Source organism: Grammomys surdaster, unplaced genomic scaffold, assembly GCF_004785775.1.
Source record: "Grammomys surdaster isolate TR1022 unplaced genomic scaffold, NIH_TR_1.0 338, whole genome shotgun sequence".
Lineage (NCBI taxonomy): Eukaryota > Metazoa > Chordata > Mammalia > Rodentia > Muridae > Grammomys > Grammomys surdaster.
The window spans coordinates 3531487-3548555 of NW_021604757.1; the positions used below are offsets into that span (position 1 = coordinate 3531487).

The window sequence follows — 17069 nt, forward strand, 5'->3', positions numbered from 1 at the left end:
GTCTCCAAAAAAACAAAAACAAAAACAAAACAAAAACCAAAAAAGCACCATCATCAAGAACAATAATATAGGGAAGAAAATTATAAAAATGTTAAAAGACCAAAAGCAAAGAAAAAGCTGTAACATAAATGTGCTAACCATGGTATCAGATGCTGAGACTGAGCTATAAAAACGAGTTGTGAGTTGTAGGCCAGCAGGGTCTTACATAGTGAATTCCAGGACAGCCAGGGTTACTTATGTTTTAAGACCCTGTCTCAAACAACAACAAAAAAGAGCTGTCACTGATTTTGATCTTTTAACAAGAGCCTCTACCTAATACTCATGATATCAATGAGAAAACAGTAGAAATGAGATGAATACAAAGACCTGCCAAGAGGAAGATTAAGTCAGCATGTTGTTATAGTCAATACTTTTAGAATGTTCTGAGGTATATAGGACCCAGAGTCCCCACCAGACTTTAGTCTTCAAAGACAGAATACACATCAGTGAATAGCCACATAATTCTGCATCTATACCAACCCAGGTGTAGATAGAAGTCACCTAACTAAAGCCGTATATCCAGTATTTAAAGTCTTTTTACCTTCAAATAAACCATAGTTATAAACATGTACAGCAAACTATCTTGTCCCCACTCAGCTGACAAGTTCTATTCCCAGCTCTACAGCCTGTGACTCACAGGGATGAGGTGGGGGAAGGAAGTAAAAGGAACCAGTAAAACAAAGAGCTTCTCTTTATTTAGATGGAGTGATCAAGACTGGAGTTACCTGATTAAAATAATCTCAGACCAAGCCAACAAAAGTCTCCTTTTAAAACAGTATCATCCTTAGTAGCTTGGAAAATGTCCTGAAAGCTGTCGATCATTTCCCCTCTACTCCCTAAATAGGTATGATAGCACAAAACATTACAAGGCCTATTAGGCAAAACTTTGCAAAGTACTATGAATCCAGACAACAGCATAGGCTGCTGGGAAACCAAAAATAGCCAGACATTCTCCACAGCTCATCTTAGCAAAAGGCAAATTAATAGCCCTACTGTACCCACTCCAAAGAGATGCACACAAAATCTTTTAGAGCTAGTTTCTCAGTTTTTTATACTCAAAATTTACATTGAAAATGTGTTCAGTCCCACTCCTAAGAGCTGATCTTTGTAATCACAAAGCACTTCTTCAGTGAGCCATGTTTCTAAGGCACGTCAGAAACCTCCTGACACTAAATCCACCAACCTGGCATCTGCTCAAGATACTATTAGTTGACTACAGATCTTTTCTCCACCCAGTCCTGAAATTCTCAATTTTCTATAATTTGTAACTGACAAACCTAAACAAATCAAACCAAAAAAGACAAGTAAGTCACCTCTTTCACTTGAAAACCTTAGTCCTCCACAGAAACGTACACAGACAGACAGATGGACGCACGTTAAGAACACAAACTTCAAGCCCTGGCTGAATCCTGAGCAGGTCTGAAGCAGTGTGGGTGCACAGGATAACTGCACCGCCTAGCTAGTGGGCTGCTCCTGCTGTTGCTGTACAAATATAGAAAGCTGCAAAGTGGAGCAGCGGCTTCCGCAGAGCACCCTCTGCTCTGCACTCTGAGAGGGAGGAGCAGGGAACTGAGCAGCTTTACCCATACATGGTTACTGAAAGGGGGCCGATAGTGAAAGGGCAATTATCTCTCACACATGCATTCTGTTCACACATACCATATAAAAAACAGAAGCACATAGGCTTAAAGAAAGGTTTGAGAGGTTCTATCTCAGTCAAGGAGTGCACCAATAATTAGTCACTATACTAAGATCCTCAGCCTCAGGAACTGAAAAGACTGGGGGAAAAAAAAACTTTACTAGGTCAGATTCTTGCTGGAACAGCAACAGCTATGAGGCTCAATTTATCATTTAAATCCTAAAATGTGATGCACAAAAACAGGCTACCTCCCACATTTAAGTGAACAATCTAACCTACACTGCTCTTTGGTCACCCTAACTTTCAAATTGTTGAGGATGGTCTGATACTTTTGTTCTGGTTGATACAAATTATTTAAATACATTTCTCAAGCCCAATATATCTGTTTCCCAAATTGTTTTACAAAGCAATTAAGATTCACCTCACTGTGAAATACATGAATACTCAATTTCTGACTACAGTAAATTCTTCAAAGGTAGGAAATGAAGCAGGTAATTAAGCAGGCATTCAGAGTGTAGTGTTTCATACAGAAGATGCTATAATACAAATTGAAACTATACTAACACTGACGACCTCTAACACTTCCTGTGTAGCTCCAGGATAAGATCAATCAATATTCAAGATAGTAACCGCTGACAATATTTGACTAGAGCCAAAGCAGGAGACACAATGTTACCCACATTAAAAGAAGAGAGCAGCTTTTTTTAGTGGGGCACTCAGGAGACAGAGGCAGGTGAATCTCTGAGTTTGAGGCTACCCTGTCTACAGAGTGAATCCCAGGACAGCCAGGGCATCACAGAGAAACCTTGTCTCAAAACAATAGACTTGCAGTGGCTGGGAGATGGCTCAGTGATTAAGAGTACTGGCTGCTCTTCCAGAGCTCCTGAATTCAATTCCCAGCAACCACAGGTTGGTTCACAACCATCTGTAACGGGATCTAGTGTCCTCTTCTGGCATGCAGGTGTACATGCAGATAGAGCACTCATACATAAATAAATTTTTAAAATAAGGAGAGAGGAGAGCAAAGGCAGGGTTAGAGTTTATCCCATGGAGTACACCTACACACTTTCACTAAGTTCACCTACAGTGTCTTCAACATGGGAAAATGCAGTTATGGAATAGTTCCTCTGCTCCTGGATGGGTTTTTTGGTCTGTAATTTCAACCTAAAATGTTTTATGCCATTTTATGAGATTAATATCATATTACTTAACAGTTCCTGCCTACTTTAGAGAAAAACATTCTAAGGGAAGAATAATAAATCTGGGCATGTCTGTAATCCTGACAATCAACAATCCCCCCAACACACCCACACCCACACCCCCCCCACACACATATACACTCACACAAAAAGACAGTAATTCAGCATTCACTCAAACATTTCTCACCTACGACATTCAGGAAAATATTCTTGCACTTCCAAGATTACTAGTTAGTCTTTTGAATAAATTTTAAACCACTGTTTTAAACAAACAAAGCAAAAAGCAAACTAAGAAGAAATTACTTGAGGCAGGAGCTGGAGTTCAAGGTCACCCACAGCTGTACCAAGTTAAGAGGCCAACCTGGAAGCACACAAGCAGGACTAGAAATACTGATGACTTGGTAGTCCTTGGTCAGGAAACACTACTATATTATCCTACCAGCAAAGGAACTGCTGAGAAAGAGTATTAGCCTCTCGACATAGGTATATGTGTGGTCAGGCTATCATAAAAATCCTAAGTAATGATACCCCTGCCATACTTCTCTCTAAAATTTACAAAGAAAATGTCAAATTAAGACATAAAAGTTCAACATAAATATTTATTTTCTTATTTGCAAATTGTTTTTGGGATTTTGAACTTTTTTCACTGATAACTTAATGAGATGAAACAACAGCAAACTTGAATTACTAATCTCATTACATATTCCTCCAGTGCAAAGTCTTGTCCTTGCTACTTGACATACCAAAAAAAAAAAAAGAAAAAAAAAAAAAAGAAACAAACAAACAAAAAATCCTGTAGCAATTATTTGAAAGAACAATACCATAGAACACACATGCCAAGTGCTCTAGTCACTGATTGAGATCTCTTAATGATGTATAGTGTCTGGTGTATTTAATCTTTAAGAATCTGAACAGCTTTGTTTTAACAGCTTTGGTTGCTTACAGTAGCTTATGGTGGATATGCTATATTTTATGTAATGCAGCTTTAATCACTACATACTTTGCTATGTGTAAGCAATTAAGCAAAACTAAACACAAAAGTCCATAATTACATACAGCAAGGATAATTAAAATATAATCTCAAAATCAAAATGGCCATAAGCCTCTACAGCACACTGACTTAGCAAGTCATTTCTTCTCTCTGGACCTATTTCCTCATAGGATAAGACCATATCAGAGTTTTGTGCTGAAGGCTCACAGACTTGTAACTAATAGATATTTCAAATATTCCAAAAGCTCCCTCATATTATGCACAAAATTACTTACATAACAATTCAATGTGGGATAAGGTATCAGGAGAGACTTAAAACTAGATTTCAGAACCTTCAATGAAGCCTGGGTAAGACGGGCACACCTATATTCCCAACAGATTGTTGGTAAAGGCAAGGCAGCTGCAAGCTTGAAGCCACCCCTGTCTATTCTACTCTTGCCTTGAAGCAAAAAAAGTAAACTGGCGATGGTGATCCATGCCTGTCTCTCAGAAGGCAAAAGATAGTACAATAAAGTTAAAGGTTACAGTACAATAAAACTTTGTCTCAAGACAAAATACGTAACACAAGGCAATACAGTGGGGGGAGGGGGTTAAAACTAAAATGAAACAACAAAAAAAAAGGAGTTATGAGCAAGAAAAGCAAGCTATGAACACAAAAAGTGTTCTATACTTCAATTAGTGAAAACTATTAGCTGTGCATATACATACCTTATCTCAGCACCCGCAAAGTAGAGGCAGGAAAATCAGAAGTTCAAAGTCAGCCTTATCTAGACACTGAATTTGAGGCCAACCTGGGCTCTTAGAGATTCTGTATTTGGGGGGTGGGGGGGAAGGATACTTAAAGCCAAAAACAAGGCCAGGCATAGTAGCACAGGCCTTTATTCCCAGCACTCAGGAAGCAGAGATAGGTAAAGCTCTGTGAACTTGGGGCCCACCTGGTCTAGACAGCAAATTCCAGGACTGCCAGAGCTATGTAATAAAGAGAAACTGTCAAAATCAAACCAAATCAAAACCAAAGCTGGTCATGGTGACACATGTCTTTAATCTCAGCATTTGGAAGGCAGAGGTAGGTGGATCTCTGTAAGAGGCCAGTTTGGTTTACATGAGTTCCAGGCGAACTAGAACTATATACTGAGAACCTGGGGGTGGGTGGATGGAGGCACAGATGGACACGGCACATAACAACAATGGGGACAAATGGGACAATGGATGGACCAGACCCAGACCCACACCACACCACACCTCCACACACACACAACCAGCCTTTGTCTAAAACAGAAAAAAGTACTTAGTGATTTAAGCCTTAACATTTTTGAGTTCTCATGGCAACCTAAGTCAGTATGCTTATAACATACTGTATATAAAGCACATATCTGGAGGCTTAGCTAGTAAGTTCAAAATATGACATATGTGCGATGTGGGCGATATTATTCTGAGAACTTTAAAATCTTCTTTCATTTTGTAGTACCAAAGATGACATAATAGCCAACTATGCAGAAGATGCAAGCTCAAGCAAGCCGTACAAAAAATATAAAAAGCACAGAAATGAAAGATAAGAAAATTCACATTATCAGAAAAATAAATTTCAAATGTGGCTCTCTCCCACTGTGAATCAATCTGTAAATGGAGGCTTCAAGTCAAGGCTACTAGGGAGGAGGTATCAAGATACCCTTTAGGATACTCTTTAGTGTGGGTTCAATTAAAAGAAGGTATAGTCAAAAACCAAACAATATAGCAAATATGGCTGACTATATGGTAGAAAAAAAAAAGTGTTTTCCTTCTAGAAGCTCGTAGCACATGGCTGTTTAGAAATCAAACGCAGTATCAACTGACCCTGGTAGTAGAACACAAAAGTGTATACTCAATCCCCAGTACAAGAAAAAGAAAGGGAAGAGGAAAGATAGCCAGCCCCAGAGCTAAAAAGATTATGTGGGATTAGGAGAATCAAGCTTTAAGAACAGCTGGTGAGGACAGGAGAGATGGCCTGAAGTATTGGCTGCTCTTTCAGAGGATCGGGGTTCAATTCCCAGTACTGACTAATAACTTCTATGATTCCAATAAGCTCCAGTTCCAGGGAGTCCAATACCCTCTTCTGGCATCCACAGGTGCCACACACACATGACACACAGACTTACATATAAACAAAACAAACATTCATACACATTAAGTAAATAAATCCTAGAAAACGAAGAGGAAGAAGGAAGAGGAGGAAAAAGGAAGAAAGAACAAAGAACAGCTGGGGCTGAAGACCAGTGGTAGAGCACTTGCCTAACATACATGAGGCCAAGTGTCCTACCAACACTGGAGAACTACTCAGACTACAAAGGTAGAGTTAAGATATAACAAACACATCCTAGTTCACTAAGAAATCAATAAAGTCACAGTACCTAATCCATCTACCTACCCAAAAAGAATTCAAGGAGAGGTAGGTGTGGGGGAGCACATACCTGTAATCATCTATAATCTCAGCATCCGTTCAGATGACAAAGACAGAAAGATAACAAATTAGGAGGCCACTCTAACCTACTAAGTGTTCCGGATGAATACATGGCAAGTCTCTGTCTCTGTCTCAAATACCAAAATACCATGGCAAGTCTCTGTCTCAAATAGCAAAACAGAACAAAAAGAGCTGGTGAGAAGGCTTAGCAAATAAAAGGAAAAAAAGGAAAGAAAAAAAAAAAAGCCCTGTCACAAAGCCCAGTGACTTGAATAAGATCCCAAGTTACAACATAGTGGAAGGACAAAACTGTCTCTTTCAAGCTGTCCTCTATCTCCATTGGCACTCATGCACTTATACATTCATACAAATAAATAAATGTAATAAAAGAGGTAGATGGTTCCAGTTCAGCTTACTTGAGAGATCTTGTGTCCAAAAGAAAATGCACTGGTCAAATAAGACTAATGATATTTTAGAGTTAGGGAAAGAAACACTTTAGGAGAAGGCTAGGTTTTAAGATTCACAACTACATCTAAAAACTCAAGTATCCAATTACCTTGAATACAAGACTAGTGCTGTCTTCAAGTTCCAAAATCTTAAAAATTTAAAACGCCAGGAGTGGTAGCACTTATGTATAATCTCAACACTTGGGAGAGGAAAACATAAAAATCAGGAGTTCAAGGTCTGCTCCAGTTACATAACAAGCATAAAGCTATCTTGGGTTATGAGACACTATCTCAAAAAACAAAACAACAACAAAGGCAAAACTGAGAAGGCATCGGCAGAAGCTCTTAAAAGTCTGAGGCTTATCTGAGCTGCATAGTGACTGTATCAGTGAAGATGAAAGCCTGGATCAAAGAGATCCATAAAACTTCAGAGCTGGGTTTGTTGACACACACCCATAACCCTAGTCAGTAGAGACAGAAATAGGAACATCCCAAATTAGAGGCTAGCCTGGGATACATAAACAAGATTCTTGAATAATAAGTGATCACCTTTTCTTTCTTTTTTATAGTACTAGTGGTCCAACCCAGGACCTCTGTACACTAGATAAGCTCCATAATCTCTGGATACATTCCTAGCCTCGCTACATTTTAATTACAGCACTCTAATCTATTGAAGACAGTAAGACTGCCAACTGCATTTTCACTTTGGTTTCTATAACAAAACAAAAACAAAAAAAACCACGTCTGTGTTTGTTTAAGGTTAAAGATATAAATAATCTTGAATATTTACCTACTATACCTTTCCAAGTAGCTTTAAACATGAAGCATGAATTAAAGTTGAAACACTCACTGATCCAGGTAGTAGATGACTTGCATAATCAATGATGTGACAATCAAAACTGGACCTAAAGACCCTTCCTCAGTAGACAATTCTAATAATTACCTGATTTAACTTGTCATCAAGCCTTTTTTTGTTAAAATAAATGCACCGGCCGGGCAGTGGTGGCACACGCCTTTAATCCCAGCACTTGAGAGGCAGAGGCAGGCGGATTTCTGAGTTTGAGGCCAGCCTGGTCTACAGAGTGAGTTCCAGGACAGTCAGGGCTACACAGAGAAACCCTGTCTTGAAAAACAATAAACAAAACAAACCTACCTACCTTAGTTACATTTTTGTATTCCTCAGGGGGTTTTCACATATGTCAGACTGACCTCAAATTTCCTATGTAGCTGGAGCTGGCCTCCAATTCCTTATCCTCCTACCCTCCTAGCCTGCCATATTCTAGAATTTCAGGCATGTAACAGCATATCCAGTCTAAATGCACCCACACTTTAAACAAAGATGAAAACACCCAAGCAGACCACAAAAACACAGAACAATTTGCCTGTTTGGTTTCTGATTCTGCTTTAAATATATTTCAAATCCAGGTGTGGTGGCATATGCCTGAGTCCCAGCACTCAGGAAGCAGAGGCAGGTAGGTTTTGGGAGTTCAAAGCTGGTCTACACAGAGAATTCCAGACTAGAGAGAGAAGTACATTGTGAGAAAGATGAGGTGGGAGTGTGAGGGAGTCAGGATAGATAATGTAAGCCTATAATTCTGGAGGGTAGGACAGCAGGAAAAGGAATTAAGGCTCACATCTACTACTACACTGTTAAGTTTGAAGACAGACTAGACAACATGAAACTGGCTCAAGAGAAAAACAAAACACTGAAGGTTTTTTTAGGGAGTGGAGCTCTTTAGCTCGCAGTCATCTCATCTTATTAACTATTTAAAAAGTACATTAAGCTTAATATATCATTTATTATCACATATTCCTTCCTACTTACTAAAGGACAGGCTTATTTCAAATATGGTATTATCTTTTCAAAGTTCTAGAGTTTAGGCATGGGTAATTCCTTCACAGAATTGCCTGTCTTCTCATGACTGACAAGCATGACTTAAGTAGAGATAAACTACCCTAATTCAAAAAGAGAGAGAATTACTCTTAACTATAAAGAGAAACAAAAAAACAAAAAACAAAACAAGCATCTAGCTTTAAATGGAAAATCCACAGAAAGTGACTTCTCTTAGAGCTCCAGCAGTAAGCCCAACAAGATGGGTGTGGATAAATCCCCTTGCAACTAAGCCTGACAACCTAACACAGAACCCACATGGTTGTCCTCAAGTTGTCCTCTGACCTCTACACTGACAATCATTAGGCATGTGTGTCTACAGGTGCATGCTTAAAATAAGCAATAGAGATGTAATTTCTATTACTTACAGAAAGCACAGAACAGAGAGAAGAGAGTGTTAAAGGCCTGGGCTAAAATCCTGCCTCTGCCTCTATGTGAACTTAAGTACAGCATTTCTCCTCAGTTGCAAACTGAAAGAAAAGAAAATTCTCTTAAGATTTCTAACATCCTCTGTCACCCACCCACTTCCCACTCATGCACCTTACCATAATTAGGCAGCTTTTTTTAAAGCTTCTAGTTAACAGAACAAAGAAATTAAAACCTTAAACTTTCTTTTCTATTTCTGGTACATTGCAAAATGTGCAAATAGCATTTTATCAGTAGTTAATGCCACACAGTTCTTGATACTGGCTTTTCTTTGAACCCCAGTGACAGCTACACAGTGACAAGTTGTAAGCAAGGAGGTTGTTGCCATGGAGACTCACTAGGATTCCTGGGGGTGGCTCCAGCAGGCTTTTTTCTTTTGTGAAAGCATTTTTTGATGTTCTTGATCTCAAAATTCAGGATGTTGATCTACTTTTCTTTAAAACACTGCTTTTAAGAAGTACTACCTCATAGCATACAATTCTGAGTAAACACTTAAAATTATCATTAGCTCTTTCTTGAAAGACTCAATCCTCTGTTCATCATAAAAACAAACAGGTTATGATATTACACAGCAGTAATATAATTCTAGCACTAAATGGCTGATTTAGAATTACTTCCACCTTGAGGCTGACCAAGGCTATATAAGCAAGACCCTAACTTAATCCCCCCAAATCTCCCTCCAAAAATTGAAATGAAACTAAACCAACATTTCAACAACTGATGTTTCCATTTCCTTTCACACAGTGTCTATGTTATGTTGGTATTATAAGTAAGAGCTTAAAGTTCAGCTGAGCGGTGGTGACACACACCCAGCATTCTAAGAGACAGAGACAGGTGGATCTCTGACTTTGAGGCCATCCTGGTCTACAAAATGAGTTCAGGACAGCCAGAGCTACAGAGAAATCCTGACTCAAAATAAACAACAACAACAACAACAAAAGTTTAAAGTTCTCCCAACTTCAAGAAACTTTAGCTTCCTTATATGATTTTTAGAAACATTTCAGCCTGTCAGATACTGGTGGTGCGCATCATCCCAGCACATCATCCCAGTATTTGAGGTTTGTATTACATGAGATAACTACCTCTTCTCAACCAATGTATAATGCCATTTAGCTCCCAGAAGAGGTTTTTGTTTTAGTTTTTGTCATACTGGGAATTGAACCTATAGATAGATACACATTCTATCACAGAGTTACATCCCCAAACCATTCACTCATTTATTATTTGTATGTATTAATTTATATGAGTATATTGCCTATATGCAGGTATGTCCACAACATTCATGTTGTCTGTAGACCTCTGGTGTCTGCAAAGGTCAAAAGGCAGCATAGGACCCCCCAGAACTGGAGTCACTGAGGTTTGAACCACCCTGTGAGTGCTAGGAGCTGAATTTGGGTCACTGCAAGAACATCAAACATTCTCAACCACTGAGCTCCAGGGTTGAAAACATGGCTCAGCAGCTAAAAGCACTGGCTGTTCTTCCAGAGGATACAGGTTTAATTTCCAGCACCAATATATTAACAAACAACAGTAACTCTAGTTTCTAGAGGATACAATGTCCTCTTCTAGCCTCTGAAGATACCAGGCATGCACAAGGTGCAAAGTCATATATGTAGGCAAAACACCCATATATATATATATACACACACACACACACACACACACACACACACACACACAATTTTTTTAAAAAGAAAACAGGCCAGCCAGACAAGGTGGCACACACCTTTAATTACATCACTTAGGAGGCAGAAGCAGGAAGATCTCTGTGAGTTCAAGGCCAGCCTGGTCTACAAACTGAGTCTGGGGACAATGAGGGTTCTGTTACATAGAGAGCCTGGAAAAAAACAAAAAACAAAACACAAAAAAGAAAACAGAAGATTTATTAACCTGCTCTATAGCCGGACAATGGTGGCGTACGCCTTTAATCCCAGCACTTGAGAGGCAGAGGCAGGCAGATTTCTGAGTTCGAGGCCAGCCTGGTCTACAGAGTGAGTTGAAGGACAGCCAGGGCTACACAGAGAAACCCTGTCTCAAAAAACAAAAAACAAACAAACAAACAAACAAACAAAAACCTGCTCTATGGATGTAATTCCCCCCCCCATAGATGTAATTTAATCAGAAAAAATAAAGTGGTCAGAATTCTACAGAAAACATTTTGCTAATTTGCAAGCTTCCTGGAACGCTTTTCTACAAAAAACTTTTCTGGAAAGTTTTTCTACAGATGTCTATTATTCCACAGAAATTACACCAGAAAAGCATACAGTAAGGTTTTTAAAATAGCAGCAAGATGTGATGACCCTCTTTTAGTCATAGCACTTGGGAAGCAGAGGCAGGTGAATCTTTATGAGCTTTCAGGTCAGCCAAGGCTACACAATGTGATCCTGTCTCAAAACTACAACAATAATTTAAAATAGCACCTGATTTCATAGCAACAATTTTTAATATCAAAGCTACAAAGACATGAAAGCTAGCAAAATATCTTGAAAAGCTCAAGAAGTATCCTGTGTCCATAAAAGCCTATCATTGATCTCAAATAGTAATAATTTTAGAGTCTAAATATAAATGTTAGCAAAACAAAACAAAAACCTTTTATCTTATAAAGTAAAACAACAATCTCAAATTTACAGCTAAAAGGGGGAAAAATGGTTCAAAGGAAATTATGTCAGCTAAAAGGTAGGAATTAGGCATCAAGAAAGCAGTTCAGGGCTGGTGAGATGGCTCAGTGGTTAAGAGCACTGACTACACTTCCAGAGGTCACGAGTTCAAATCCCAGCAACCACATGGTGACTAACAACCATCTGTAATGATATCTGATGCCCTCTTGTGGGGTGTCTGAAGACAGCTACAGTGTACTTACATATAACAAATAAATAAAAATTTAAAAAAAAAAAAAAAAAAGAGAAAGCAGTTCAGAGTCCAGTTGGGTAATTTACTCATCTAAATTCTGCTGCAGCTGTTTTTACAGGCTTTGTTTCTAGTTTCCCAACTCTATCTATAACCCAAATTAGTTTAAGTAAAGAGTGTCTGTAAGCTGTTTAAATTCCCCTTGAAGATATGCCCAGGAGCTATTAAAAAGAAACAGTATACAATAAAAACAATGAATATATAAAGTGTCATCGCACGATTTCTCAGAAATTTGAAAAGGGAATAAGGCAAGCTTAGAGGACAGTTCTGCTACATCAGTTTAATAGCACACAATTTAGAAACAAAAAGGAGAGTCAGTCTATAAAATGTGAGTCCCTTTTCATTTTTACTAACGGTTTACACTTCCCTTAAAAAAAATCTTATCACTGGGTGGTGGTGGCACACGCCTTTAATCCCAGCACTTGGGAGGCAGAGGCAGGCAGATCTCTGAGTTTGAGTCCAGCATGGTCTACAGAGTGAGTTCCAGGACAGCCAGGGCTATACAGAGAAACCCTGTCTCGAAAAACAAAAAAACAAAACAAACAAACAAAAAAATCTTGTCTTGACTGAGAAAAGGAAAAGAACCTGTATGTCAAACTTTCTTTTTCTTTCACACTACAGAAAACAGTCACCATGTTGACTGTCCTCTGACTTTAAGTTGGTATACGCTTCAAGATTATAGAGACTCGCATAGCTTTTATGCCAAATTTCTAGTCAAAAAAAAAAGTTGCTCACATTATTTTCATAAAGTTGTTTGAGGCTTTTATATATTCTGTCTTCAGAAGACAGTAACTTAAAGTCAGAGAATCTCAATATTTATTTCCTCTTCCTAGTCCTTAACACTGAACTGTTTCAAACATAAAGTGTTGTTCTACCAGATAATGGAGTACTGAGCAAATGTTTACTCTATGCAAGGCCCTGAACTGAGTAAACAGTAGGGAAAGCAGAGCTTTCTTTGTGCATAAGCATCAGTTCAATACTGTACACATACTACCCCAGACTTACAGAAAAAACAAAACAGACCACTTATATCTGCTCTATGGATGTAGTTTATTCAGAAAAACAAAGTAGTTCTCAGCACTATACATACATTTATAATCACACTTTGACTATATATCTTATAGCATTTTCTACACTACAAAACTGTACCTTACTGTATACAAATTTGCTTGTTTACTTCTAATTCCTGCTCATTAAATAAAAGGACTTAGGGACAGTCTTGGTGGCACACACCTTTAATCCCAGCACTCAGGAGGCAGGGGCAGGTGGATCTCTGAATTCTAGGCCAGGCTGGTCTACAAAGAGAATCCAAGACAGCCAGGGCTCTGTTATGCAGAGAAAATCTCAAATACAAACAAAATAAAACAGGAATTTTCATAGCTTGGATATAGTGACCCATGCCAATCTGTACGAGTTGAAGGCCAGCCTGTTCTACATGGTGAGTTCCAGAACAGTCAGAGCAACATAGTGAGACCCTGTCTTTAAAAAAAGAAAGAAAGAAAGAAAGAAAGAAAGAAAGAAAGAAAGAAAGAAAGAAAGAAAGGAAGAAATTTTCACATTTCTCTGATATAGTCTATACTTACTAAAACCCAAATGATTAAAGAAATAAAAACAATCAAATTAGAAATGCTAAACTATCTTTTCAATAGCTTCCTTCTTTCCCTCATTAACATTTCTCAAAGAGAAAAAAAAACAACAACAACACTGTGATATTCCTATTACAGATAACTCATGAAATTACTGAGTCCACACCAGATAGACTCCAGCAACTAGGCACACAGCCACTCATCGTCATCCTTTATTTAAAGTCTCAAGTGACATCCAACCTACATTACTGTGTTCCACTCAAGCCCATTAGCATTTTCTAAGAGGAAAAAAAAAATAAAGCCAGCTACACGCCTTTACTCCTAGCACTCAGGAGGCAGAGGCCAGGACAGCAGGAACTTCACAGAGAAACCCTGTCTCAAAAGAAAAAAAGGAAAAATAAACAATTTTAAATGAGTTACTTAACAAAAATGAAAATGAGTTCCATATGCCTCACAAAAACTTTGCAAAATAATGGTTCATTTAAGTTTCCTATCAGGAAACAATATTACTGTCAGTCATGTATACCTAAATAAATAAATAAAAAATAAATAAATAAATAAATAAAATTAGTTATAAAAAGCATTCATTAAGGATGGGAAGTGGTGCTCACATTTAACACCAATACTCAGGAGGCAGAGGCAGAGACAAACAGACCTCTGAATTCAAGGCCAGCCTGGTCTACAGAGGGAGTTCCAGGACACCCAGAGCTACACAGAAAAATCCTGTGTCAAACAAAACCAAACAAAAACTTGAAGGGAGGCCACAAGTCATAACTCACATCTATAATCCCAGTGCTGGGAAGGGGAAAAGGTGAGAGGACCCTGACTTCACGGCCTGCCTTGATGCCTGAAAGCCTGTACTAAAAGATGGTAACATATGTTTCACACTAACCCACTGCATGACCAGGGCTCCTAAAAAGATATTAAAAAAAAAAAAAAAACACATAGGGTGATTTCTGTTCCTCAAAAAACTAAAAATTTTACTTAAATGAAGGTATCATTAATAAAATATGAACTCATATCATAAAGCTATTACAGGAATGAACAAGAAAAAGTAACAAACAAGAGCCTACAAGATGGCTAAACACCTGCTCCCAAGCCTGTAAATCCTCAGATGCCACAGGGTGGAAGGAGAACCCACTATACCAACATGTCCTTAGCCCTGCACATGTACACTGTGTCTTGTGCAACAAATTGCCTCCACATGCAATAAATTATTACTGTTATTGTTTTGTTTTTTGAGAAAGGGTCTCACCATGTAACTATGGCTGGTCTGCAACTTGCTATATAGAATAGACTGGCCGTGAACTCATAGAGCCACCTCCCTTGGTATCCCAAATACTGATATTAAAGGTATGTGCCACCATGTCTGGAATAAAAAATGAATTGTTAAATCCTTCTTTTAAAATGTTTTAAGGCAAATATGAATTGAATTAGGAGCAGAGAGTAGCTGAAAAATACTGCTAACTACAAAATGCAATGCTGGCAGCATTTTAATGTCAAGCACTCAGGAGGCAAAGGCAGAGTTCAAGGCCAGGTTGGTCTACAGAGCAAGTTCCAGGCCAGCCAGGGCTACACAGAAAGTTCTGTTTCAAAAAACAAACAAAATGTAATACTTGCTTCTCTTGCTACCTAAGAAATAGGGACTTAGCAAGGCTTGATGGCCCAAGTTTGAAATCCTAGCTACTTACTTCAGAGGACTGAGGAAGGAGGATCAAGGCCAACCTGGGAAATTCAGTAAGACCCTGTTCCAAAACAAGGGAGGGTCTGTGATATTAACTCAACATTATATAGACCTGTCTACCATATGGCCAAGACCCTGTTTTCCCTCACTACCACAAAAAAAAAAAAAGGAAGGAAGAAACAAAGAGCGAGAGAGACCGACCTAACAAATAATCTTTTACCACATAAATAGCTCCTAGTGAAATATCTTTGAAGAAAGCCTCTCATACAGCTTTAAATGACTATTTCCATAATCAGTATAGAGTCATCAAGAAGAAATCAGCTAGCTAACAATATCAAATGGTTATAAATTTCAAGTAGTCACCACTATCATGCTATCCTTCTGCTCCTTAGTGTCTACAAGTCTCTTGCTCAGATGGCAGTCAGAGTAAGGCAAATGGCTAATAAACAGCACAGGGTTTCTCCATAGTCATAGCCCACTCCAACCAAACACAGAAGTTAGCAGCAGCATCACTAAGACAGAATTCACCTAGGAAAGAAACACTGAGCTAGGTGACTGCAGTGTGTGGGGGCAAGAAATTAGTGGAAAAGAATATATTCCACACACAAAAGATGCAATCACCAAGAAACTGGGAAAAGCCTCTACAATAAATGATCTGTTCCAGCTCAGTAGTAGTTGCACGTGCCTTTACTCCAGCGCTTGGTAAGCAGAGATGTGTGGACAGGGAGGTATACTGTGGGACATACTATGACATACAGCTTCCACGACGAGATGTTTTCTAGGCTTTGTTTTTTTGTGTATTTTTATTTTCTTTTGGGTGGGGAGATTGCAAGGACAGAGGACAGACTCAAGGGGATGTCAGATGAGTTGGACTAGAGTGCATCAAGAATCAATAAAAAGAAAGGAGACAGACAGACCGATGGACTCAACCACCCAAACTTAACAGCTCTAAAAGCTGGGCTTGGAATGGTGGTGCACACCTTTAATCCCAGAACTCCTGAGGCAGAGGCAGGCAATCTCTGACTTTGAGGAAACCTAGGACTATATTTAGCTAGCTGCAGGCCAGTAAGTCAGCCAGAACTACATAGAGACAACCTCTCAAAAACAAAACAAATTAAACTTGGGAAGAAAAAAGTTAGTCAACTTCATTTTATTAGAGATGAACATCACTGGCACAAATTAGCGAGTAGACTGAACACATACCAAAGAAGCATATTCTAATCAATTATAATATCTTCAATTTCAATATAACCACTAAACTAAACTCTTCAACATTTGCTACCATGTGTTCTAAGTGTAGGGAAAGAAAAATAAAAAATCAGAAGCTGTTCAGAAAACCTCAGTCCTTTTCTTAAAAGGTTAGGTACAAAGTCCTTGATTTGATATCACAAAGAATTAAGGCACAATACTTTACATTTAAATTTAAAGTTAAAATGCTTTAAATCATAAAATGAAATATATTCACATCATGTCCTTTTACCAGGCTTTCTTGCTTTTTGAAAGGAAAAGTTTCTATGAAATTCAAGCCCTCTGCATACAAGTTAGAAAACTTTCAAGAATAGAAGTAGTCTGTAACAAACAACCCTTGGTAGACTAAGGCACAGGGCTTCAAAATTCAAGACCATCCTGGATCAGACAGACCAGGCAGCATGGGGAAATCATGTTTAATGAGAAGAAAAAAATACCACCTATTTATCCTTTTGCCTAGAGAAAAAAATGTAACATTCATTCTCTAGCTTATAAGAGTCAAGTTTTTGTGTTTATGGGGGAGAGGGAGGGCAGTTGGTGATGTTTTTGAGCCAATCTTGCTATATATATAGCCTG

The 17069-nt window shown here is 38.5% G+C and overlaps 1 protein-coding gene across 12 annotated transcripts in view; it reads right to left on the minus strand.

Moving 5' to 3' along the window:
* The window catches only part of Celf1 (CUGBP Elav-like family member 1), a 92669-nt gene that overhangs the window by 68621 nt on the left and 6979 nt on the right, over positions 1-17069 (minus strand). The window contains exon 1 of one of the 12 annotated variants that reach the window (XM_028778497.1): positions 1353-1431. The exons of the other annotated variants lie outside the window; for them this stretch is intronic. The gene's annotated coding sequence lies outside the window, so the exon portion shown is untranslated. Of the gene's footprint in view, positions 1-1352; positions 1432-17069 lie in introns of those variants that run through there. 12 annotated transcript variants of the gene reach the window in all.